The 24,207-nt window shown below is 41.1% G+C and overlaps 1 pseudogene; it reads right to left on the bottom strand.

The window, feature by feature from the left end:
• Positions 1 to 1,193: 1,193 nt before the first annotated feature.
• Positions 1,194 to 2,950, bottom strand: LOC140908802 (protein FAM200C-like; annotated as a pseudogene).
• Positions 2,951 to 24,207: the final 21,257 nt, after the last annotated feature.

Genomic DNA, 24,207 nt, shown 5'->3' with positions numbered 1-24,207 from the left:
GCATTAAAAAAAATTACTTCATTTTTTAAGGATCCAGGACCGGGTGAGAGGATATAGATTTTTGATTATGTGAAAAATGAAGTAGGTGGCAGTCATAGCCTCACATGCTGCGGCTGCTGTGTCAGAAAAGAAAAAAAGAAAAAGAAAAGGAGGAGTGATTGGGGTAAGCTGTGCCTGAGGAGAAGAACTATAGGGAAGTTGAGTTAACAGCAGTGGTGGGTCCTTAGAACAGGGCCAGCTGTTCCAGGAGGAAGCCGTGGGACTTGTGTTCCAGAAGGGGAAGGAAGCTGGCTGGGATTGGGGAGCTGGCTGGGACTGGAAAGCTGCAAGAAGCAGGATTACCAGAAATCCCTGGGAAGAGAGGCTGTGAAACCCTAGGACCAAAAGGTCAGCTGAGGAACCGTTTTTGTCTGTTATGTGCTTATGTTTGCACAAATAAATATTCTTAAGGACAGTGGGTTTGGCAGTAAGTGCTTGTTAAGCTGGTGAAAAGCCCTGCTGCATCACATGGGGGAAGAATGTGGGCAATTTGATTAGCCACTGATACCAGGGGGGAGTGACATGGGTCTTTGGTACCCAGTGAAGAGAGGAGAAATAGAGGCAGGGTGCTTTACCCATGAGGAGGTGCTTGCTGGCACCCACTGTATTATAGGGTTACTACCATATCCCAACAAGATACATAGAATAAAGCAACATTTAAAAAAGAGGTAATGGCTATGAAAGGTTTAGTTAATTACATTTATATCTAAAAAAGCTTTCTCATGTTCCCAATTCACCAATGTACATTTCCGCAGCATGTAGCATTAGTATTGGAAAATAGCTGAAGTGGCAAAGTCCTCACAACAAACCAAGGCCCCAGTCCTGCACACACATCCATATGTGAATAGTCCTACTGCATTTACAGGCCAAATTTGAAGTGTTGAACTGTTCCATGAGCCACATGCTGGATAACAACCTGAGGGGACTCCATGTCTCTAGAACAGTGGTTCTTAACCTTTACTGCAGCCTGCACCCCTTTGGTTCTCAAAATATGTTCTCGTACCCCTTATCAAAAATCGTTGAATTAGGTCAATTCTTTAAACCTAGATATATCATAACTATAGAATGAAAGAGATAAAATAAATATATAATTCTAATTTCACAGTAAAATTAAGAATACATGAAAAATTACACACTTTTTAAAGTTTACCAGCTCAGTGACTCTTCTGCTGTTGCTTCTGTTCAATGCTGTTCGAGAAACGAGGAACATTTTTTGAAATAGCCACACCCATTTAGGCGGTTTCTGGCCTTTGTTTTGATGTGTAAGAGTGATGAAAATCCTATCTCATACAAGTATGTAGTTGCAAATGGCACAAGGATCTCCAGCACTGTCTTCGCCAGTTGTGGAAATGGTGCTAGATGAGCACACCAGAAATTCTCAAGCTTCATTGTCTCAAACTCCATTCGGATTCGGCCATTGGCTCGTAATTCAATGAGATCATCTTTCATCAAATCACTATTGTTGATGTAATACAGGTTAAAAAGAAATGGATCCAGTATCCATTTCTTTGCCACATCAAGATCTCCAGTGGAAAAATATCCTTGGAAAGAGTTACTCAGCTGTTTCAAATGCTTTGTCACTTCAGTTGCGATGGTCATTCCTTCATTTTCTGAAACAACTGTTTCTTCAAGAAAAGGAAAGTTAGTGAAATTTCTTTTCTCAACATGCTTTATCCAAACTGGAAGTTTCTGAATAAAAGCAGATAACTTTTCTCTGGCAGTTACTGTGTTCATCCCAGTTCCTTGCATAGATGTGTTGAGTTAATTTAAGTGTATGGATATATCTGCCATGTATGCTAGGCAAAGGATAAACTCTCTCTTTTCAAATTCATTAACTAAATTACTGCTTTGGTTACAAAGAAACTGACTTATTTCTTTGTGCATTTCAAAAATATGAGTAAGCATTCAGCCACGGGGAAACCACCTCACTTCTGTATGGAAAAGAAGGACAGTGTGCTTGGTACCAATTTCTTTGCAAAAAGCATGGAAGAGGCGATGATTTAGAGCGTGTCCTCTGATGAAGTTTACTGCGCTCACCGCAGTAGACAAAGTATCCTTCAATTTTGTAGGCAAAGTCTTTGCGGCAAGTACATGGCGGTGCAACATAAAAGGTGTGATCATGATAGGAGGTACATCTTTCTTTACACAGGCAACAAATCCTGAATTTTTTCCTAGCATGGCAGGGGCACCATCGATGCAAATTGATCCACACATGTCAAGTGTTATCTTATGCTTCAAGAATAAGTCTTTGATGAGATTGAACACATCGATTCCTTTCGTAGTTAATTGCAGTGGTTCACAGAACAAGAATTCTTCCAAGATTTCTTTCCCCTTTACGTACTGCACAAACACCAACAGCTGACTGCAGCCATCAAAGTCAGTTGACTCATCAAACTGAATATCCACTTTAAGAGGACTAGCTTTGATATCTTCTATAACTTGCTGCAAGATATCCTGGCTCATCTCATGAATTTTAGAATGGATCACGCCATTTGACAAGGGAACCTGCTGAAGCTTTTTTTGCGCATCTGGTCCCAATACTATTTTTGCCATTTCCAATGCACAAGATTTCACTAATTCCTCAGCTATTGTATGAGGCTTCTTTTCCTTGGCACACAAATATGCAGCTTCATAGGATGCTTGTAACAAGGGCTTCTCAAGTGACACAAACCCAAACTTCCTCAAGGTTCCGCTATGTTTAAATCATGCCTTTGTAGACTTCAGGTTGTCAATGTCATGTCCAGCAGCTGCACCACTATGCTGTTTGTTGAAATGTTCAGACAGCTTCAATGGTTTGAGATTGGCGTTTGAAAATAACAAGCTGCACAGTACATTGATTTCCATCCTTCTCTGCCGTACAAGTAAACCTGTAATGAACACAGTTGTCGTTCTATTTGCGTTTCTTTGACATGGCAAGGGTTACTGAAATGAAAAAATATATAAACGGAGATAGGGGGGCCTATACACTTTTAAATGCATATTAAATATACGTAAAATAGTTTTATGTTATTACTCACCACAAATAATAGTCCAGTAGGCACACAAAAATAGGCAAGTACTACCCAGAGGTGTTGCGGAGGTTTGCTGTGGAAGTAAATTGTAACCAATGTGCGAACAGTTAGTGGCTAACTGAATTCAAACAAAGCCACGGCGCTGCCACCTCATCATCTGCTCATGATTCAAGAAATACCCCGCAACGTGGCAGTACACTGTATTTTGTAGCGAGATAATTTCACTACAGTTAGCTTAAAAACTTGAAAATAATTTTTTGTTTGTATATCACAGTAGTAGTTAAAAATGTATAATGTTAATAAATACATAGGTTTGATGAAACAAAGTCATTGTACTTACGTGCCTGTGCTTAATTTGTGTTTTCAATGATTTACCGTCTAAAAAAATCTGGCATGTCTCGCACCCCCAGAAAGGGCATCTCGCACCCCTAGAGGGTGCCTGCACTCCAGGTTAAGAACCACTGCTCTAGAACTAAACTTGCTCTTTATTAAGATAATTATTCTCAGAGGTGCTGCAACTGCAGGGAGCATTCCAACCATGTGTATACAGACTGACTTCCTAGTGCCTCCTCTAGACTCTTCTTTCCTGCAACTTAGCTCCTCCCTCCAAGTACCATGAAGATTGCTACATTAAGCCTCACAACTTTTGAGTTAAGATACAAAAGAATGTTTAGAATTCCCTTGTGACGCTGAACCGGTGAAGGCTATGCAACCAGTTGGTTGAACTAAAAGCAATCTTTAAGGACATATTAGAAGAGCATTGAAATGGTAAATAGGGCCATTCCTTGTAGATAGTTAGCAAAGCTACGTTAAATAAACTAGAGTTCTTAAAATGTAGGTCTGTATTGTTAGAGAATCAGAAGTAGACACTAATGGTATTTGTCTGTGTATACTTGTATCTTCTTAAAAGTTTAACAATGTGATCTAAATAGCTTGTAGATGCTAAATCTCTGTTCCTGTCTATAATATTTCATTACTGTAGTATATTGATTCAAAGGTCAAAAAATGATAACATTTAGATGGAATTTGTGATGTCATAATATTATTGTCTTTTTTCTCTTCAAAGTTTGCAGTAAACTACATACGAGTTGTTTGAATGGTTAATTGCCTTTTTGCTAATGAATGCAAATAGTTATCGATGTATGCCTAGGAAATAGAGATTTGTTTCAAAACAACAATGTACATCACCTATTCTTCATCCAAGGAATGCCTACTGTTATCACTTGCTACCAAAAGGCTTCTTAGCTGAACTTCAGCTATAAAGAATCTTTCAGGTCTGACCCTTACTATCTCAGATATGCTTAAACTTTGTTAGGAAATGTTTAAATTGCAAGACTGAGGTCTCCAGGTCTTTTCTGGATTATCCCTGCAAATTCTCATGGAAAAATTTGAACAAACTCTGCACATGGACTGCATATTGAATTATAACCTACTGAACTGATTCTAGAAGGAATTTTACAAATCAGCAGCCTCCCCATTTCTGCTACAAAACCAACCTTAGAACTTTATTCATATTTGTATGTTTAATGATCTCCTAACCATAGTAACTCTTTCTTTTCTTTTTCAATAAATCTTAGATTTAGTTAATAAGATTTGGCTGTAAGCGTGTATTTGGGAAAGATCTGAAATGTGTTCGACCTCTTGGGATTGGTAGAAGTGCAGAATCATAGAATATCAGGGTTGGAAGGGACCTCAGGAGGTCATCCAGTCCAACACCCTGCTCAAAGCAGGACCAATCCCCAACTAAATCATCCCAGCCAGGGCTTTGTCAAGCCTGACCTTAAAAACCTCTAAGGAAGGAGATTCCGCCACCTCCCTAGATAACCCATTCCAGCGCTTCACCATCCTCCTCGTGAAAATGTTTTTCCTGATATCCAACCTAAACCTCCCCCACTGCAACTTGAGACCATTACTTCTCATTCTGTCATCTGGTACCACTGAGAACAGTCTAGATCCATCCTCTTTGGGACCCCCTTTCCGGTAGTTGAAAGCAGTTTTCAAATCCCCCCTCATTCTTCTCTTCTGCAGACTAAATAATCCCAGTTCCCTCAGCCTCACCTCATAAATCAGGTGCTCCAGCACCCTAATAATTGTTGTTGCCCTTCGCTGGACTCTTTCCAGCTTTTTCACATCCTTCTTGTAGTGTGGAGCCCAAAACTGGACACAGTACTCCAGATGAGGCCTCACCAATGCTGAATAGAGGGGAAGGATCACATCCCTCGATCTGCTGTCAAGGTTCCTACTTATACAGCCCAAAATGCCATTAGCCTTCTTGGCAACAAGGGCATACTGTTGACTCATATCCAGCTTCTCGTCCACTGTAACCCCTACATCCTTCTCTGCAGAACTGCTGCCTAGCCACTCGGTCCCTAGTCTGTAGCAGTGCATGGGATTCTTCCATCCTAAGTGCAGGACTCTGCACTTATCCTTGTTGAACCTCATCAGATTTCTTTTGGCCCAATCCTCCAATTTGTCTAGGTCCCTTTGTATCCTATCCCTACCTTCCAGCGTATCTACCACTTCTCCCAGTTTAGTGTCATTTGCAAACTTGCTGAGGGTGCAATCCACGCCATCCTCCAGATGATTAATGAAAATATTGAACAAAACCAGCCCCAGGATCAACCCTTGGGACACTCCGCTTGATACCGGCTGCCAACTAGACATGGAGCCATTGATTACTACCCGTTGAGCCCAATGATTTAGCCAACTTTCTATCCACCTTATAGTCCTTTAATCCACCCATACTTCTTTAACTTGCTGGCAAGAATACTGTGGGACACTGTATCAAAAGCTTTGCTAAAGTCCAGGAATAACATCCACAGAGCGAGTTATCTCATCATAGAAGGCAATTGGGTTAGTCAGGTATGACTTGCCCTTGGTGACTCCACGCTGACTGTTTCTGATCACTTTCCTCTCCTCTAAGTGCTTCAGAATTGATTCCTTGAGGACCTGCTTCAGGATTTTTTCCAGGGACTGAGGTGAGGCTGACTGGCCTGTAGTTCCCCAGATCCTCCTTCTTCCCTTTTTTAAAGATGGGCACTACATTTGCCTTTTTCCAGTCATCTGGGACCTCCCCCAATCACCATGAATTTTCAAAGATAATGGCCAATGGCTCTACAAGCACATCAGCCAATTCCTTTAGCACCCTTGGATGCAGCGCATTCCGCCCAAATGACTTGTGCTCATCCAGCTTTTCTAAATGGTCCTGAACCACTTCTTTCTCCACAGAGGGCTGGTCACCTCCTCCCCATGCTGTGCAGTAGTCTGGGAGCCGACCTTGGTCGTGAAGACAGAGGCAAAAAAAGCATTGAGTGCATTAGCTTTTTCCACATCCTGTGTCACTAGGTTGCTCCCTCATTTAGTAAGGGGCCCACACTTTCCCTGACCTTCTTCTTGTTGTCAACATACCTGAAGAAACCCTTCTTGAACTTTATATATGGTGAATAAGGGTTTTAGTAACCCTCACTATAGTAGACTTGGCTGTTTGGGTGGGAGCCAAAGGCTGGATTCCTAACAGGGAACTGTATTTTGGCTTCTTGGCAGCCAGTGAAGTATTACAGCATCTGTTTGGTTACTGGCTTGGTGAAATCTAATTGTAGAATAAAGCACCAGTTTGGGGGATCATGTGCCCTATGCTTTGCAGTTTGGCCTGATGGAGCATTCTCGGTATAGGCCCCTCCTGCGGCCACGGTCACTGTCCCCAGTGGACAAACACCCTACTTTTTTCAGTCTACTGTCTTAGAATGGGCTAGGCAAAGAGTTGGCATGATCTGTCTTAAGCTCTTTCCCTGCACACGACCAATTTCTCTTGCACAGGATTTTCTCCTGAAGATTTTAGAAGGAGTTCCAAATTCCAATTTTGGATTTAATGGAGATATGCGTGGTACCTTTAACTATGGAGAGGATACCTTCTCTCCATAATTGTATCCAATTATTTACCTTTTTGCTATTGGCACTCTCTTCACCATAAGGTAGGTGTCAAAGATCCAATGAACACTAACAGCTCAATGATATAACAAATCGACACGGCCAGATATAGTCCACAGAATGAAACTTCGAAAACAGCTTGTTTTGGAAACACCAAAATTACCTTACTGAAGTATTTTGTTTAGACTATGTCAGAACAGAATACAAAATATGAAATACAATAAAAAGTACACAGCAATAAAATGAAATGCTAAACTTTTTAAAATATTTGAAGACTAATTTTTTGAAGTCAGAACAATGTTGGAACACAACACCCTATTTTTTAATACAAATCATTTCATAATTTTTCCACTGTTTTTTTTTAAATCAGCATGTTCCTATGAAACATTTTTATTTTGACAAAAGAGCATTTTCTACCACAAAACTGTTCGCTTGAAATTCTTTGTCACAGCTTTGGTGAATAATGGATCCCAATTAATTCATGTTCGAAAAAAGTCACATAGTGCTGACGCCATTGGGTAACAAATAAATTACATTCAAGGCCCCTGACGACTGCCCAGGATCAAAAAGTAACTAGTCTTTCCTGGGTCATAAATTCAAAAGAATTAGTACATTCCTTTTTATATTCAAAATAGCAAGTTCGGCAGGCACATAAACTTGCTTCATTAACTGTAGGCCATCAGCTCAATTTAAGTAATTAATTATCACCTCCAAACCCAAAGACAATTTGGATTGCCATTAATTTTCTGATCAAATACAGGAAACAGAGTTGACTGGCTCAGTTTACTGATTCAAGATATTTTCATCCTTCTGAAGCTTATCATCTTAAAAAACTTGGGTTAAAATAAAAATGTCACTTTTATTGTCACATCTCATACTTTCACAGCAATATATGAAAATAAATGGGTTTACCTTATGGTTGCTATTAAAATACAACATAGTATGTACTATAAATTTATATAGCATAATTTATATAAAACAATAATTTACAGGGAGATAAAGGCTGGAAAGAAGACATTTTTGTAGAGTGAAAGCCTGAAAAAATGTTTGCACGTGCTTAACTTCAATCTTATAGACTAGTCCTATTCAGGATAATGGAACAATTCATGGGATTCAAGTTAAGCACATGCATAAATGTTGACAGGATGCAAGCCTTACTCTGCAAAATCATTTTCTTTCTAGTCTGTATCTTCCTGCAAGTTATTTCATGTGAATGACAGATATCATTGCAAAATCAAGGTCTTCTTGAGGGGAGGATGAATGGATTACAGTTGTGCAAAAATCAAAATTTTCATTTCACATAATTTAATGAGAAATTTTTTTCCTCTTTCATTTCCATGTACTTTTTCATCCCTAAAACATACTTCATGTTTTGAAATGGATGGGTGGGTTATTTTAAATCAAAATCATACAAAAAATGCAATTTTTGTATTATTCTGAGGTGAAACTCTCTTTGCTTAAAATGAATCTGTTCTCTTCCTGAGACACACACATTTCACCAAAAATGTGTGAATCTTAGCAGTTTTTCTCACAGAAATGGGAATAATAGTTATCTTAGACTTTATGTTTGCTAGCATTTCATTACAAATATTTGGCCTGCCTACAATGAGTTAGGATCATTAGACAGGGTTTTCAGTAAAGAAGAACAAATTATTTCTCAGTAAAGAAGAACAAATAACAAATTATTCCTAGGAGAAAACTTATTAGACAAATTTAATTATATGCTCACTCTGATTGTCTATATACTGTCCCCTTCCTTCACTTCTTTGTAGCACCAGAGCACATTTGGGTAGGGATTGTATTTACCTGTTTGTACAGTACTTAGTAAAATGGATCCCCATTGTCAATTGAGTCTTTGTACATTACCATAATATTGTCTCGGGACAACTTATGAAGCTCTCAAATTGATTCATTCAGAATTATTCTCCAATTTGTTACAACCAACCTTGTGCCTGTAGACTAGGTCTGAGTAGTTCACTGCAAGGGTCTGAAATTTAAACTGTATTGTTTAGTTTTGATTAGACATGTTAGAGATGTGGTACATTTCTCTTTCCTTATTGGATGATCAGAACTCTTAGAATAAAGTTTTCAGTGAAAATATTCACATTTACAATTTCAAAGGTGTTTTTTGTTTTGTTTTGTTTTCTGAAAATATTCTCTAATATTCCTTTAAAACCAACTGTGGGGGGGAGCCTGTCCCATTCCAGTCAGGAAGAGGTTAATGAGCTCCTCTGAGCAGTCAACTCCAACCCTACACTACCAACTTATATTGGTATAACTAAGTTGGTCAGGAGTGTGGAAAATCCACACCACTGAGTGATGTAGTAATTCCATCCTAACCCCTGGTCTAGACAGCATTATGTCAATGGGAGAAGCCCTCTTATTAACACAGCTATGGCCTTTCAGGGAGGTAGATTACCTATGTTGGTGGAAGAAGTAGGCAGTGTCTTCACTAAGCACTACACTGCCACAGCTGCAACAGTACAATGCTGTGAGTGTAGACAAGCCCCTACTTGCCTTGCAAGGAGAATGCGGGTGAATCTGGACTGTTTGCAGGGTGCAGGACTGTTCAGTTTTGCCTGTTTGGTCTGCACTAGTTAACACCCAGAAGATGGGGAGGAGCTGCCGGATGGACACAGCACCTCTTCACACCAAATCCATAGTACACTCTGCTGCAAGAGAAAGGTGTCAGGGACAAAAAGTACCCATATCCTACCCCAAGAGTGTGCTCCTGAGGTTCTCTATGACACCACCATTTGAAGTCCTGTGAGAATCCCACTTGGTAGTGTCTAAATAGTACATACATCTCATATGTCTGCACACAAACTGGAAACTTACAACATACTTGTTACAGTTCAGGGCAACTGCACCTGTATTTCACTTTAGTGCCAGTAAGGGCACCCACTGTCAGGCTTTCCGCTCCCAAGCTGTTGCCTCTCTTGGGTGGAGATCTGCACCCTTCTCCCTTCTGATTGGGGTATTTCCAGGTGACACAGTTCCCAGCCTTCACTGAGAATTTCCCCATATAGACAGGTTGCCCAAGCACACCTGCTTCCTTTCTCTTCAGAGACAATTAACAGGTATAAACTGCTATAGTTAGTAGGCAGCACACAAAACTTCCTATGCAAGTCTATTTTATTCTTAAGGTAAACAGAATTACAGAGAAAATAACCTACATGCATGCTAATGAGCTTACCTAAAATGGATTCTGGCAAGTGGAGTCCTTCGACACCCCTCCTCACCCAGAGGAATCCTTGTGATCACCAATTCAGCACAACTTTAGCTCAGAACAAGCACCCAGACTTATGAGGTCTCAGGAGGCCCAGTCCTTCAACCCCTAAGGAGCAAGAGTGCTGGAACAATTTGTATAGTGGGGGTTCTGACAGCCATAGAACCAAATTGTAAACCCTGTATATCATGGAAACCACTTCAAGCCAGGGGGTGCGGTAGCACCCCCAGTTCCAGCACCTATGGTAAGGAGTGGGACATTCAGTGGAGCAGGGCTGCTATTTCTTTGCTGACCAGAGAGAAGCCCTCAGCCAGTTTAAAACCAAGCTATTTATCCAATCCCCCTTCTCTGTCTGTTAGTCCCTGGAGAATCCAGTGTGAACTGGTATATGCATATCTCCCTGGCTTCAAAGGGTTGATAATGGAGGAAGTACATCATCCCCCAACACTATGAGAGAAGTTACATACAATGCCACAATAACACATAATTATATTTTTAAAAATACAATTATGTGTTATTGTGGCATTGTATGATATTAACCTTAATTCAATAATGTTATCTTAATTCAATAAGGTTTGTTCAGGATATTGTCAGTGTGTCACAGTGCTTTCATTATTTTCATCTACAAACTTATTCCTTTGCCTCAGCGCTTACTGTTTTTTACCAGCCTAAAATCCAGATGTAGCCTTCTTTGAGGTGAATGAGGACAGACATAGGGATGGATTTTAAGTGGCAGGCTGCAACTCTATTAAATGTAACACCAGAGAGGGGCTCTATGTGTATCATTTCCCCATACCAGAGATTTAGGTGGGTCCAGTGCGGATTCTACATGGCTCCAATCATATAGCCCATAACTCAGGGTAGAATCTCCTCTGCCTACCCCTAGGATTCAGCTTGCTCTGCTGAACTCTCTCAACGGGGACAGAGGGAACCAAATAGGGACATTGGTCAGCAATGGATTCAAGTATCCCCTTTCCCCATAGGTCCAAGTGAAATCCTCTGTCTTGTTCCTGGGTGCTGACACTTTGGTCTCATATCTGCACTGACCACTGGCCACAAGTTGCAATGAACTGAACAAACATACAGTTCCAAATATTAAATTTCTAAACCCTATTCCTATTTAACCTAACTGTGTCTCCATAAGGCTCTGAGGAAGTGAAAAACACCTACCAGGCCTCAGCCAGTTTGGCCACAATGGGAAAAATTCCTTCCTAACACCTAAAAGAGACAATGGGTCAGACTCACTGTGATGTTGTATGATTGAATATGAATATTTATGTCATTGATATTACCACTGTAATACAATTGCAACAAATTTTGTACAAAGTATGTCATGTAAGGTGTCAATGGAAAAGTTATAATCTATCAAATATGATTGTCCTGGTTAAATCCATGGATCATTGTTGTATCTAAAGATATGAATATTGGCCATAGACTTGTATCTTATACCTGTATTGTATTCCTTGGTAACACCCTCCAGATAAGATTTACATCAAGGCTTGGCACCTATGTGTTGATGGCCTATCAAAGACACTTATCTCTCATGATGGGTTTTAGAAGAAGCTCATCCCACCCAGTAAGCCTTCCTGTGGAAGCATCAGCAAGAATATGGGCAATGGCTGCCCCTATGAGTCATCAAAGCATGTAAGGACATCTGATATGCTCAGGTGACCCTGGACTCCACCTTAGGCCAGTAACTTTTCACAAACAGAGACAGTAAATTTCCAGGCACATGGCAAAGGATATAAAAGACCCCCAAGATATTAATTTTGCCTCTTTCCCATCCTGTTCTCTGGAATGTAGATTTACAATGGGACATTTTGAACTATGCACTGAGGACCTTCCAATCCTGGAAGTTACCAGAGAGACTTTACAAGCCAACAGTTAATTCCATCACTGCTACAAACCTGACATAAGGACTTTGCAATTATTTGTATGTATATGATCAATTAACCATTATTAACTCTCTTATTCTTTTATTATTAAACCTTTAGTGTTAGTTACTAAAGGATTAGCATCAGCGTGATTATTGGGTAAGAGCTGAGTTATATTGACCTGTCTAGGTGACTGGTCTCTGAGGATTAGAAGAATCGTATATTTGATTAAATTGGTTTTCAGTAACCATTCATCATAGAGTCCAAGTCTGGAAGGTGAAACAAGGGCTAGAATGCCTAAGACTGCTTTTCTGACTTACTGTTAACCAGTGTGGTGAGACAGAAGTTTATTTTTGTTACTGGCTTGGTACAATCTAATGATAGAATAACCATTAGTTTGGGGGTGAGTCTGCCCTACTTCTCAGCAGTTTGTCCTGAACTTGGCATTCTAAGCTGTGACCTATTGAGGCATGGTGACACCTACAGCCTCCTAAACACAGAGTTCCTATACTACATATAATTGCAGGGAGACAGGGTGAGTTCAGCTAACATGGGGCAAGAGGGTTGAGAAAGCCTGGGCAGGGGTTTAAATTAATTATCATATGGAGTGAGGAACTAATTGGCTCCCATATCTTTGACTGGCCAAAGGGTAGCAGAACTCCTGTGGGGAGGGGCCTACCCTTGTGTAAACTTTCCCTTTCATTCTAAAACTGTCCAACTCCTTGCAGATCTGTCAAATCTCCTATCCATTAAACCAGTGGGTGGCACTGTTCTTCTGGCTTCCGAATAACTTTCAGTCAGTTCCTAAGTCTTAATGCCAAAACTGGCATGCCTCATACACATGCAAAGTCTTTTGGACTCTTCAATATGGAATGAGTTATATACTGGTAGCTATATTTGGTCTGCTAAAAATAGAGCAACTTTAGACTAGGTAAACCAGCTTCAGTTAAGGTGTAATGTTATGCCTTGCTGCACCAGCAAAGCTTCCTGCGCCTCCCGCACCCAGCATGGAGGATGATACATCAAAGGAAGGGCAAGTGCGGGGGTCATGGCTACTCCACCACAAGATTTCTGCTGTGGCAGAAGAAGCTCACTCTCACTGGCATTCCATAGGAATTCTGTAAATACCTGATTCTCTGAGATGATGTAGAATTAGCACATGTTCACCAGCCTTGTCCTCTTCCTCCCCAATATCCACACTTCTTGGGTTGCGCTAGCCCACTGTGTCCTTCCCTCACAGATGCCAGAAAAGCTGTAGCACCTTTGCACTCCTGGACTCTCCTTCTCTGGAGTACTTTCACCTTCTGGGGACCACAAAGGGAATTTAGTTCAGGGAATTTAGACAGTAGGTTAGGAGATGGGACTACTGGACCAACAAATATGCAAATCAAGTGCATAATGATGAAATCATTGGCCACTCTGAGTCTGACAAGGGCACCAATTAGTGGTAATTGTGATTATGGGCTTTGTGATATGGACGTATAGGATGTGGCTAGGAACTGGACCAAATGACCATACCACTGCCATCAGTGAATGCAAATGAAGTGTGGCAAGATGTTGAATCAATATTTTTACCCATTTCAGGATTTAGTCCTCAAGCTATTCCAGTCATGGAAATTCCACAGCAGTCAACTGGGATTCTGTGTGAGGAGCAGTGATAGACTCTAATCCTTCATGTCTGCAAGGATTTAATTTATTGAAATTATATTAAAACATTCCTTTTTTAACAGAGCTTGGTCAGCTGTGGCATTTTAGAATTAAAATTACACAATGCAGAAATATACTATTCCACCTACTTAACTAAAACATTAAATCAAAACAGACTCATCTAAGCACTCCTAACTGGATATTTCAGTCCAGTTCTATAGCCAAAACTGAGAAAGAGGGCTTGGGGGCTTTTGGAGAGAGATGGTTTCTAGTTCTGATCTTGTTGCTGTAAGAGATTTACAACATTCTAGTTAGGGCTCAGACGTGTCCATAAGGCACAGCCTGGCACTGAGGGCTGTGCAGAGCCACATTGCTTTAGGGACTATCCCAGAGGTGGCTGTCTCAGGGAGGCAGAATGCCTCTGGGAGCTCCAGGCTGTACAGAGGCAGTCTGCCACCTGCTACACCTGTTTTAAGAAATGCCGTTTACATCTTGTGTGTGTGCTGCCAGCCTGGCAGCTTTGCTGGCCAATTCCCATTGGGAAAGAAGGTGGGGCTTTTGCATGCCTCTTTTTGGAGGAGGAAAGTAAACAAATACATAAAAAATACAATAAACTTTCCTTAATCATCCAGGTGTTCTATGTAACACTAACAAGTAAAACTTGTTTATATATATGAGATATTTAAGTTGAAAGTACACCTTTAATAACAAGATACCTGTGTCTGCCATTCCCTGTTCCTATATACACAGCTATTGAATCCTTGAACTGTAGTGTTTCAATCATTAGGGCCAGATTACATATACTGAGGAGTACATATGCACAGGAGTAATCCCACAGAAATCCTGTTAGTGCTCAGCAATCTGGGTTTTAATTATCCACATTTCCTTACAGTAAACTAGCTTTCTAGGCTCCTGAAACAAAATGACTTTGAGACCACCTGAACTTTCTTAGCACAGCTAAAGAGTTGTAAGTAATGTTTTATATTGATGTTTTAAATTAACCAGAAGCTTCTTGGTGGCACAACAAATTGTAAAATAAGTCACAAATTAGCTTAACTGGTCACAGTGGCAGTCAAGGACAAAACCAATGAAAGATAGTTAATAAGCAAGAAAACAGTATCTTATTCCCTTAAAAGGTAGAGGGCCAACTGTAACTCTGTGTTAAAGTACCACGCTTATGAGAGAAGGATCAGTATACTCAGATGACAACATTTTTAATTTAAGGGCCTGAGGCCAGGAGGTAATAACAGTGAATTGCTTTATCTGAACAGAATCAAAGTTGTTAAATCAAATTACCCTAAGCTGATGCTGGAGGAGATGAACACAGCCCCAGACAAATCCTTGATGAGTCTTTGAGGGCCCTGGTTAATAAAGAATGGAAGGCCAAATCTGCCAGTCCCTTACCCAGAAAAAAATTCACATTTGAAGTTGGTAGAAGTTTTGCCCAGCTAAGTACTAAGTAAGGACTGCAAGGTTTGACTCTAAGAAGTGCACTAGGCTTTTATTAAATTATTTTATAGACTTAATATATTTACAGAAAACCTCATGAAGATTGGGGGACTGTCTCGTTTCAAAAACAGCAGCAGAGAGGAATTTAATAAATTACCAATCAAAGAAATAGGTTGTTAAATAGGGCTGCAAAAGTCTAGTGACCTGGTTGTCATTGGTAAACTGTCAAAGGCTTATAAAAATTGCATTCCTTATTTTTCAGGTTTATTGATGGATGTACATATATATACTTACTTTTAGCTGAGCCACATGCAATCCAGAGACCACAACTTGGTGGGCTTCTAAGTAACTCACAATCCAGAGGAGTGTCTCATCTTAGAAATGACTCAGAGAAGACATGGTTTGCTTACAGTCTGGTTAATCATTACCTCAGTCTCCGCACTCAAGAACGGTTTCTCTAGATTCTTGTTCAGCAGGTAATTTATTTAAATTTCTCCCCCTCATTTAAAAATACAAGTCGCTGTGAGTTCTGCAGGAAATACTTTCTGCAGTAATTATGAAATAGTGTTCAATGAACCTTCCCATTGTAGTTGTTCAGTAGTGTTTTAAAAAGTGTAATGCACCTTGTAAGGAAGACTGGTAAGCTGTCTTACCTTCAGTCAGTGAGAAGATGTGAAATGGGCAGAATAGGTATTACATAGACTGGGATGTTCTGGCCACGTTGGCTGTATGAAAATAGGCTGAGTACTTGGTTCTTGGGGTTCCCTCAGACTTAATGGAGATTTTCAATGAACTATTTGCCTATGTTTTCAGAAGACTTGATCCTTCAAATTGTTAGTCACAAGCAATGGAGTAATTGTGGCTCAAACTCAGGGGGAGTCGTGGACAATGTCAAGGAGATGGGTCTTCAGTTGGTAGGCTCAGTCCCCACTTTGGTCATGAGAGAGTACTCCACAACAGCATCACAATTTATGTTTACACTGCAAAATAAATACCATCCCATACACAACTATGCATTATTTGATCCAATCCAGAAATAATTAGAACTTGTACTTTGATAGGAATTAGGTCCACCACACAAACCTTGAAAAACTGGAGGACTGTGTGTGGCTCAGTGATTTAGAAACAGGACCCTGAGTCTCATGGTATGAAAATTAACCAGAGAAAGTATGGGGCCCCTGCTTTCATTCAAAGGCACATTCTACACTCTCTCTCTGAAGATAATGCAATAGTCCAGCCAATTTCAAGAAACCTAAACCTGATGCCAGAAACAGCTCCTTCCTCCTAGTGCTTGCCCTTTCCTTTCTATTACAATTATAAGGTTTTTGGGGCAGGGACTGTCTTTTAGGTATATTACAGTTAAGTACATAGGGCCCATCACACATTACTCTAAAACCACTAATATTATTAATAAGCTCTGGCTCGTTCTCCCAGATTCCTTTTGTCCCCTTCTCCTAAAGGAAGGATTACCTTTTTCCTTTGCTTGGGGAACTGAGGAACAGTCAATCTCCTCTAATAACATGTGTGTACGGATGGGCTGGAGAAGCCAAATACCCCTCCCTCCCCTGCTGCTGTAGCACAAAGCCCAGCAAATCTTTTCCCTCCCCTGATGTGCAGTCAGCAGAAGGGAACAGGAAGCAGCATCTTCTGTGCAGCTTTCCTGATGGTGTCCTGTAGAAACACCTCTTTGCTGCTGAGAAATTTTAATTCGACTCAACAGATGATCAGTGGCTCTACCTGGATGGAGGAATGGAGCTCAGCTGGGTGTAGCGTCAGACTGCTGAAGTCTTCACCCCAGCAATGGCTTTTTCCTCTTAGCCCCCCTTGTTTTCTGTCATTTATCCAACCAGAAAGCTATTTTAAAAATATATTAAATTAGATAAAGCTACATCACACTGTGGACCAAATTCTCTGTGATATAATTCTGCTGATCTCAATGTAGTTACAATGTAGCATAGAAATTGGCCCTTTATTCCTTTTGAGTTTCCAAAATTCTATTCCACTCCTTTTATGATGTGGCAAAATAATTAATTATGACTTCTTCTTTTACTGCAATTGTTATCATTTCAGATCATTTGTTCCTCTCCCTTTCCTCCTCGAAACATATTCAGGAGTCAGGAAAAAGACAACCTTCCATAAATCATATTCAAAGATGTTGAAGGTAGAAGAAAACTATCAGATGGATGGAAGCATGTGCACGGATCTCTTGACAGACCTAATTACTGTTTCTTGTACATGTAATAAAGCATGGAAACACCATGAATATTGCTGTCACCTTTAAAAGCCTTTGTGCGTTCATAAATAACGTTACTTGGTTGACAGGCTGCTTATTTGCTAGGGTTTTGCTTCCAGACTATGTAAGAACCCAAACAAACCTGAATATTTAGTTATTTGGTTAATCCCCACACAGCTGAGTATTTATGTCCGAGTCTATTTTTCTCACTTTATTTGTGTCTGTCTGTTTTTTGCCTCAAGGAGCCATTTATGGCACTGAAATGACTCTAGTTTATCTTTTCATAGCATTTCCACCAGCCAAGAACTGAAATACTATGAAAAGACCCAGATCTCTCATTATTTCTGCCTTAGGCTCCATATGGCATTAAACAAAACAAAACCCTGCGGAAAATGTAAATACAAATGCTAGAGCTCACAAATGTAACCGTGACAGTTGTAATAGAGCTAACTGGACCTCAGACCCTTTCTCTGGCCTCTCTGAGCGCACGCTTATCAGGTCTGAGGCCTCATGCCTCTATGTCCCTGAGATGGAATCCCACAGTTCTCCCACTCTTAGACTGGGTGCTAGGCTACAGTTCCTTGTGTAACAACGGTGCTTAGCCCAACAGGTCTGACTGGTTTTGACTGGTTCTTTCCTTCAGGAGTTGTGACCTGTGGATAACACAGTGATCCAAAACTTAAAACAAAGTAGTGTTTCTTCTTAACAGGAGAGCAATGAGTGCTTAATTGATGGCTAGTGATTAATGGTGCCCACTCTCTGCCTAACCACCATTTCTGGAACTGTAGCTCCCCTGGATATGATGTTTATGAATGCAAACATATTAAAGTTGGACTAAGATCACTTTCCTTGAATATTCACATTTTTAAATTGAATTCACTTCAGTGGTTTTGTGCTCATTTTGCATTTAACATTCCCTGAGGCCTGATTTTACCACTCTTGTTCATCTACAATGGTATCTTAGTCCATTGATTTCAGTGGAAATAATTCAGGAGAAAGACACAACTTTATGTGAGTAAGGGCGGCAAAACTGAATACCGAATAGTGGAGTCTGACTATCAGGAGTTAACATCAGCACATTTCAAAATTGCATGTGAAAGTATTCAAAATGGAGACATTCGCACATTCATCTTTAAGCCATGCCTGCTTGATGTGGCATTCTGTCCCCTTCTAGTGGCAGCTAGACCAGCTAGAGCTTGATGAGCCTGCTATAGCTCATGTCTTTTAGCTCATGTGTTAAGCTCCAGAGGTCCCAGGTTTGATCCTGGCTGCTGCCAACTGGGGTCTGATGGCATTACAATCTAATTAGAGGAATCCTTTAACATGAAGTTAACATCTACATTTTGGAGCATCTGAGTTTTAGGGCTCTAGACTTGAACATGAGACCCAGATTAAGTTCTCAGGAGCATAGGGTACTCCTGCCCACTCCATTTCACGGAGCTGTCCATTGCCCAGCCAACCACAGAGTTTGGTATCATGGCGGAGCGTGTAGGGCATTGTTCCTGGAGCTGTTAGAAGTGGTAGGTGTGGAGCTTGTACTGAAGCTGGTGACTGCACTCTGTTGGCCACCAAACTGATTGGCCATTCCATGACCATATGATCCTGTTCTCTTTTCCTCCACTCCTCAGCAAGGAATTTGTCCAGCAGTCTCATCCCACAGTGTGTCCCACTCTTCCTCAGCCTTTTGTACTCCAGGTGCTCTTCACGCTTGCAAGCCACGTTGCCAAATATCTCATCCCTGGCTCCCTTGCATTAGCCTGCAGCTGGATGACTCCTAGTCCTGACTGGGAGGGTTGGCCCATCTGATGTGAAAGTAACTGGGAAGTTAATGAAAGAGAGAGCATTTTGTTGTTGTTGTTGTTGTTGTTGAGGGGGAGGAAAACGAAAGAACAGGATCCCCCACTTCATGGTCTGCATCAAGACAAGGCCACAGTTTGCAACTTCTATCATTTCGGAATGCCTACATTACTCCTTTATGAATTCTCCTGTTCAGAAGCTCCTACTGCTAACATTGATAGCCCTCAGACATACTATGGTAAGATTAATATATTAATTTCATTCTAAAAAATGTAAAAATTTGGGCCTGGCTGAGGGTAGGTGGGGTAAAATCCTGTCAAAGGCCTTATCAGTATTGGTTCTAACTTTGTTTCAGGCTGGGCAAGCTCTGGAGGATATAAATATTTTGGATGTTCCAGAATGGAAGAAAGAAATAGATCAAATCCCACTACTGGCCTGAAAAGCTATCTGTGCAAAAGAGATATTTATGCATCTAGTGACTGAACGACAGATCAGTGAGTGCAGAGGTTTAGTAAGTTCCAGGGCAGGGCTAGCACGTTTGGTCAGATTCCTAGGAAGGGCAATCTACTAAAGATCCTGCTACATGAAAAACAGTTGAGTTCAAACTGAAACCATTTTTTAATTATTTATTTAGAAAAATGAGAGTCAGAAATTTCATTTTGAACTAAATGTTTTTTTCAATTTGGGGTATTTTTAAACTTGTGTTAACTAAAAGGAAAAAAAAATGCCAACAACAACAAAAAAAGGGCTACAATCACACAGCCAGAGAATAAGGTAGTGGCTGCTCTGTCACACCCCATAGTGAGAGCACTTACCTGGGATGTGGGAGACCTAGGTTTGAATCCCAGCTGTGGAGCAGAGACTTGCACCCAGGTCTCCTGGATGAGTGCACTAACAGATCGGCTATAGAGACATTCATTCTCTCTCGCCTCCTCCTCAGTTTCCCTACCTATATGGAATGACTCAACCCTCTCTCTTTTTTCCAAGTCCCAGCTTTCATTCTCCTTCATTCCCTAAAAACTCTCACCCCCTGAACCTCAAGCACGCATTTCTGCCTTCCTTCTTCTCCCAAAGTTTCCTTGTCTTTTGGTCTCTCCCAATACCTTCCGATCCCAACGTTTCTCAGAAATTTAAATTTACAATGATCCCTTCACTCTCTCTGCCTCCCAAAATGGCACTAATCTCACAGATTCATAGAGTTTAAGGTGAAAGAACCATTAAATCATCTAGGACTTACTGTGTATCTAGTTCTTTTTTGCACCCTGTTATAGTCTTGGCCTTCACAACATCCCCTAGCAAAGAATTCCACAGGTTGACTGTGTATTATGGGATGAAATACTTCCTTTTGTTTAGTTTAAATCTGCTGCCTATTAAAGATAGGAGGGCAAGGAAGAAAAGAAAAACAGCTAGCCCTACAAGAAGAGGAGAAGAGATAATTGAGATAGCCAGGCTTTGGAACCCCAGGAGAATAGAACATGACTCACAGAAGATTGCTAGTGAGAACTAAAGCCAAGAGGACTTGCAGCTGGAAAGAACAGGAGGAAAGCCAGAGAATTGCACCAACGTCAGGAAGAGACAGGTCTACATGCTTGGGGACTCCTTACTCAGTGGAATGGATAAGCCTGTTGCCTGCTGGGAGCTAAGACATGGAATGTGCATCTGAGACTGAAGAGGATCCTAATGGGAGTGGAAAAGAATCTACTGATTCCTTCCCATGTGAAGGATAATGATAGTGCTAGATTTTCACTGGAACACATTCAGGGAGACTACACCAGGCTGGGGAAGATGCGTAAAGAAAGGGAGGCTCAGGTGATCTTCAGTGGGATTCTATCTGTCTCTAGAGGAAGAGAGCAAAGACAAGACAAGATTATTATGATCAACAGATGGCTCAGTCAGCAGTGCTTATAAGAAGGGCTTTTGGGATGTTTGACAACTGGCAGGAATTATGGACAGAGGACTGTTCTCATGGGATAGACTCCACCTGAGGAGGGAGGGAAATAAACTTCTGGGATGCAGGTTGGCACAACTGATGAAAAGAGCTTTAAGAGCTAGGAATTTGGGGGAAGACGGTTAGGAGATGCTCAAGTAATCTCCATGTCTCTCCAAGTAAGAGCTGATACAGCAGTTGAGAAAGGAACAACAGAAGGTAGGAGAATGGACATCAAGTGGAAGGATAGCACCAATACCAATGCCACTAACAGTCCAGTTGGTGATACTGGCAGTAGAATGACTATATCTAAACATGCAAAGAATCTCGGCGAAGTCAAGAAGAAACAACTAAGATGTCTGTACACAAATTCAAGGAGCTTGAGTAACAAAAGGGAAGAACAAATGGATATAAACTGGCCATCAACAAATTTGAGCTAAAAATTAAAAAAAGGAGTGAAGTTTTGGAACACCTCCCAAGGGGAGCAGTGGAAGCAAAAAACATAACTGGTTTGAAGACTGATCTTTACAAGTGTATGGAGGGGATGCCATGATGAGATTGCCTACAGTGATATTTGGCCCATCTGCAACTGCAATTATCTCCATTGGCTGGAGATGGGACACTGGATGAGAAGGCCTCACTAACATGCTTAGAGACAGCTTTCAGAGTGGTAGTCGTGTTAGTCTGTATCAACAAAAAGAATGAGGAGTACTTGTGGCACCTTAGAGACTAACAAATTTATTTGGGCATAAGCTTTCGTGGGCTAAAACCCACTTCATCGGATGCATGCAGTGGAAAATACAGTAGGAAGATATATATATATATACACACACACAGAATATGAAAAAATGGGTGTTGCCATACCAACTATAACAAGACTAATCAATTAAGGTGGGCTCCTATCAGCAGGAGAAAAAAAACTTTTGTTGTGATAATCTGGATGGCCCATTTCCAACAGTTGACAAGAAGGTGTGAGTAACAGTAGGGGGGAAAATTAGCATGGGGAAATAGTTTTACTTTATGTAAAGACCCACCCACTCCCAGTCTTTATTCAAGCTTAATTTAATGGTGTCCAGTTTGCAAACTAATTCCAAATCTGCAGTTTCTCGTTGGAGTCTGGTTTTGAAGATTTTTGCTGTAGAATTGCGACTTTTAGGTCTGTAACTGAGTGACCAGGTGTTCTCTGAAGTGTTCTCTGACTGGTTTTTGAATGTTATAATTCTTGACATCTGATTTGTGTCCATTTATTCTTTTGCATAGTCTAACTGATCACCATATTTGGGGTAGGGAAGGCATTTTCCCCAGCTGAGATTGGCAAAACCCTGGGGTGTTTTCACCTTTCTCTGCAGCTGTGGGCACAGGCTACGTTCTGGTTTGAACTAGAGTAGATGATGGAGTCTCTGTAACTTGAAGTCTTTAAATCATGATTTGAGGACTTCAGTAACTCAGCCAGAGTCTGTGTGTATTAGAAGAGCGGGTAGTTGAGGGTCTGTGGCCTCAGTCCGCTGTACCCACTTTGACGGCACAGTCCAGTTCAAGCTCCCATTTCAGAACAGGGATCCTCTGGAACAGAATGAATCTGGCCCAATAACTTTTCTTCTTCCCGTTACTCTTTGCCATTAGTGCAACGGTGAGTCTATTAGTGAAGATTTTTTTTCCTTTTGATGGTTTTGCAAACTCTTAAGTATTCAGTTTGTTTTAGCATAATTCCTTCTTCTGCAGATAGCTCGTTATTCTGGGTTCAATCCTTTGTTGGATCTTAGTTTAAAAACAAAGAGTCAAATCCTGACTCCCCACTCTCCTCCCTTGGCTTTCTACTATTCCCTACACGGGAAACTTTGCACTGAAGCCAGTGGGAGTTACCTGAGTTAGAACTTCCTAAAAAATGGAGTCAGGAGTACAGGATTTGGCCTGGGAAGAGTATGCAAGTATTCATCTTTATTTCCTGCCCAGAAAGGGCTGCCTCATTAACCCTCTTGGCTGTGAGGCAATGATAAGTGTCTGAGGCGTTCACTGTCTCTGCTGTGCGGTGGGGGAGCATATGGGAGACTAACAAGGAATGTTTGCAATCATATCAGACCTGTTAAGCCTCCTGGCTTGAGCCACTTTCTTCTTTTTTCAGCCTAGTAACTTAACTCTGATTATAGAGTCCCAGAAGGATTGTAACCAGAGGTGTAGCCCAGAGCATAGTCACCCCAAAGTACCCATGGACATTTGTCATGTTCCTGTACCAGCTATGGACTGGCTACAGAGATTCCTTCCTAGCAAGGAAACCACCAGATGTGTTCTTCATGAATCCTTTAATGGTCTGCCAGGTGTGGATGAGGTTAGCTTCAATAAGGTATTTTATACGCAGTGTCACCTACTGGCTGAACAGTATAATAAAGCTTAGCGTTCCATTATAGACAAGGAGCTATGGCTCAAGCCACACAGAAGTGATTGCTCTATCCCAGCCTCCCTGGTTGCAATGGTCTATGAACTATAATTAGAGAGGAGCAGCCAGGGCCAGAGCCTCCCTCCCATACACAGGGGGGTAAGGAGTAGCCAGATTTAGGCACCCAACTACCAGAGTCAGCCAGAACCATAGCAATCCCCATGTTCCTAAATCTCATTGCCATGATGTATCCTATTGCCAGTCTTAAGCTCAGGACACTTGCAGGTAATCAGGACAATTGCTATTGCATCTGTCAATAATGTAATGCATCAAAATGCAAATTAGGACACTGAACTATTTAAATAAAAGCTGCAGATTTCTGAACCTTGAGTCTTAACAGGTTATGTGCAGTGAAAAACAATGTTTGTTGTCCAGTGTTTCACAGAATTGCTAATTGTTGCAAACTTATTGCAAGCAAAGCTCATTTGGGCCTTACCGGAGCCAGTCTTGCAATGAAGCTACATTCCCCTCTCTCAACAGCTTGTGTAAAACCCCTTCTGATTGGCTGTCTTCTCCACTTCCTCACCTCCTTGGAAACAGCAGCCAAAGGAATTTTGGAATAAGGTGAGTCGGGGGAGGGAGCAGAAAGAACACAGCAGCTCAGGGCAGTTCTGCTTCCTCTCAACCTCTTGTGAAAAAT

Source organism: Lepidochelys kempii, chromosome 3, assembly GCF_965140285.1.
Source record: "Lepidochelys kempii isolate rLepKem1 chromosome 3, rLepKem1.hap1, whole genome shotgun sequence".
Lineage (NCBI taxonomy): Eukaryota > Metazoa > Chordata > Testudines > Cheloniidae > Lepidochelys > Lepidochelys kempii.
This window is presented reverse-complemented; position numbering and strand designations above follow the sequence as displayed.